Genomic DNA, 3,875 nt, shown 5'->3' on the forward strand with positions numbered 1-3,875 from the left:
TGTTAGTATTTTTTCTGGTGGATATAAAGCCTTCCACTGCATGTTAGTATTTTTTCTGGTGGATATAAAGCCTTCCACTGCATGTTAGTATTTTTTCTGGTGGATATAAAGCCTTCCACTGCATGTTAGTATTTTTTCTGGTGGATATAAAGCCTTCCACTGCATGTTAGTATTTTTTCTGGTGGATATAAAGCCTTCCACTGCATGTTAGAATTTTTTCTGGTGGATAATTTCTGCTAATGTTCGGCCGACCTTACTATAAACAAAGACATTGTTGGTCAGGTCGCCATCTCATTTTTATTCTTATCAAGTGGGCAGGCAGTATCAAATACATCCCTCAATGTACTTGATGGTCACCCAGCATGTAACAACACTATAGGGTATGTAACTAATTTGTATAATTTAAACTTTTCTATGTGTAAGGTAAAAACCAAGAGTAATAAATGTTTTGGTTGTATAAATAAATTTTTGTAATGTACTTACTTTTTGTATTTTTTATCTCTACCATCTATTACACCAAAAACAAACAGATATTTAAGTTTTATTGATTTTTTTTTAATAGATACGCCTTTCAGCCTGATCCGTAGTTTGAGTTGTGTGTTGATAGATCATATTATCTTTCACTAGCTGATACCCGCGACTTCGTACGCGTGGATGTAGGTTTTTTAAAATTCCCGTGGGAACTCTTTGATTTTTCCGGGATAAAAAGTAGCCTATGTGCTAATCCAGGACATTATCTATCTCCATTCCGGATTTCAGCCAAATCCGTCCAGTGTTTTTTGCGTGAAGGAGTAACAAACATACACACACAAACTTTCGCCTTTATAATATTAGTGTGATCATATCAGTCAGTCAGCTTTTCTTTATATATTTAGATTAAAAATCTATAATACTATGTCTGTTTGCACTTCATGCAAAAATTACTGAACCGAATGTGACAAAACTTTTTGCAGTTCAAAAGCATACAGGGCCCAGGGCCTACCTTGTACCTACTCAGACCTCAGTAAGCATCGATGGATCTGATTGATATATTCTTAGCGCATATAATGTGACTTTTCTCAGACTTAAAAGTTAAAACGAGATTCATATAAATCTGTCTCGTTTTAAACTATTATAAGTTTGAGCAAAGTCCAAGCAGGCCTGACTCGTGACCCGAGTAATACGACTAAATACCTACCGCTGTACTAGTGCACTCCCTTTCGATCGCTCCTGCTCAAGTCTTAACAGGGCTCTCTCCGTCACTCGCTTCATACAATCGTAGTTCCAATTTCATTTGAATATTAAGCAACCAAAGTCCATGAAATTTTGCAGACATATTCTATTTTATTTTTATTTTTATTTTATTATTCAATTGTAATCAACAGCGTTATACAACATAATTATTATAATAAATCTAAGTTAAACTTAAGGCCACATGAGATTACCTTCTTAAAATTAATTGACAAGTATTTTAACAGAGTATACAATAATATAAAGAAAAACAATAAAAACAAAGAGATGTAAGGTCAGGTGGGGTAAGAGGGACGCGGGGGGAAGAGAAACTGTACCTAGTAAAAAGAAAACTATAACGGCGAGCTCTATGGTCACTACGTTGATATAACAGTATTAGGCGTAGTTCATATATTCTTGGATAGATGGCGCTACAACACGGCAGATAAGCGAGTAAAAGGGAGAAAAAAAATCAGTTGTCAAACTTTAAAAACCAAGACCTAGCGGCGTTCCTTGTTTGTGTTATTAAAATATTAAAAACATCAGTTTTGCGGTTGATTGCTATGGTAAGTGTAATTATTACGTTTAATCTTTATTTTCTACGTATTGTATTGTTTGTAGTGTGTGTTTTTAGTGCTTTTTCGATGTCAATAAAAACATAACCTTCAAAATGGCAAGCTGGGAAAGAGGAACGGCTGTACTAGGTTAAGAGAAACATATGTTCCTCTTTCCCGGTTTCAGGGGTAACAAACATTTTTAAAATCCACTAAAATACCGGCTGACTTTTAAGTACTGGCCAAGATTTGTAGGATAAACCTACCTATGAATATGAACAACTTTTTCTAAATAAAAAGTCAGCTGTCCCATACAAAAGTATCGATCAGTTGTGACCAAAATGTATGAAATACTTAGTAGATTTTTTTTTTCGAGTACGAAAGTTGGTCCCATACAAAAGGTTAAGGTTTATCCTACAAATTTTGGCCAGGACTTAAAAATTCAGCCGGAATAACACGTTCCGTAAATAGACATGATTTGTTCATGCCTCGAGCTTACGAAAAAAAGACCGATAGAAGTTCTTACCCGAAAGAAAAACTATTAGAAGTAGTTACGGCCGTTAAAAGTGGCGCTTTGTCAGATTATGCAGCCTCAAAACATTATGTTATAGTTATATTTCAAAACATTATGTTATAGTTTCACTACGAATGTTATTGTTTGTGACAGTATTTTTGTTGTGATACATTGTTGTTTACAATTACGCGTATAGGCCAAAGTGAGAAAAGTTCAAAATTGTTAGAAGTTTGTTTTGTTTCTTACGAGTTAATTTTTTAAATTGTAATTAAGTAAAGAAATTTACTAAAACCATATCTGTTTTTAGAATACATTTCTATCCTAACTATTCCGACCAATATTATAAATGCGAAAGTCTGTCTTTCTGTCTGTCTGTCTGTCTGTCTGTATGTCTGTCTGTCTGTCTGTTGCGTTTCCACGCCTAAACCACTGAACCAATCTTAAGAAATTTGGAAGGTAGGTAGCTTGACACCCGGGGCTAGGGGCATAGGCTTCATTTTAACCGATCACGGGACACTATATGGCACAATTTTTCATGTTTTGAAAAATTGTGCCAAGCGCGATATAACCAAAACGCGGACGAAGTCGCGGGCGGAAAGCTATTTTTAATACGTTCATTTAATACCAGAAAAAGTTTAGCACCTCTGACCTTACCTATATGTTCCTGTTACCCCAAATTTCGTTTTTGTATGCTGTCAGCCTAAATAAGACCTTATTTTAAACGAGGTAAGGTTTTCATTCCCTTAACTCAAAAAAATAATTTAATACATGCTATATAAACACTTAAAAACACGAGTTATTACTTAAAAGTATCGAGTGTTCCTCTTACCCCAAATCTCGGGTAAGAGGAACATTTTTATGACCTAGCTTTGTTGCTAAATTGTGCCGTAATTATACGAACAATCTAGTTCTGTATCAAAAAAAATGTTAGTATATTTCAAAAGCGAAGATTTGTTTCAATTAATATCGAAATAAATGTATAATTTTGATAGCTGAAGGCCAAAATGTTCACAAACCAGTAAAGTATGTTTCTCTTACCCCACTTGACCTTACAAAAATTAAAACTGTGTTAAAAAATTAAGATAGAAACTAATATCTGTGTCTGTGGTGTTTTAGATTTTTCTAAAAATATGTAGTTTTAAAATTACAGGGGCTCAAAGATTTGTATGTAAATTTTTAAAACCGCGTAACTTTGAAACCGAATATTTTTACAGAAATCTGGAAAACCACACACATAGATATTAGTTTCTAGAATATGTTTGCAAAATTTCATGGACTTTGGTTGCTTAATTTTCAAATGAAATTGGAACTACGTTTGTATGAAGCGAGTGACGGAGAGACCCCTCTTAACTCGTATGAGATAAAAAATCAAAATCATTTATTCAAAGTAGGTACTATTGTACGCCTTTTGATCGTCTGAATTGTTAGATTTGTAAGAGATGTTATAGTGGTGATAATTAATAACGTAAACTTAAACTAAAGCTACGTGGGTTCCAAACGCGCCCACCACGTAAGAATTTACGTGATAGAGACGCGTTTGTTAAATTTTAACTCACACAGGTCTACTATAATAAAACCACAAAGTATATTGGTAATAA

The sequence above is a fragment of the Maniola jurtina genome, chromosome 3 (assembly GCF_905333055.1).
Source record: "Maniola jurtina chromosome 3, ilManJurt1.1, whole genome shotgun sequence".
Classification (NCBI taxonomy): domain Eukaryota; kingdom Metazoa; phylum Arthropoda; class Insecta; order Lepidoptera; family Nymphalidae; genus Maniola; species Maniola jurtina.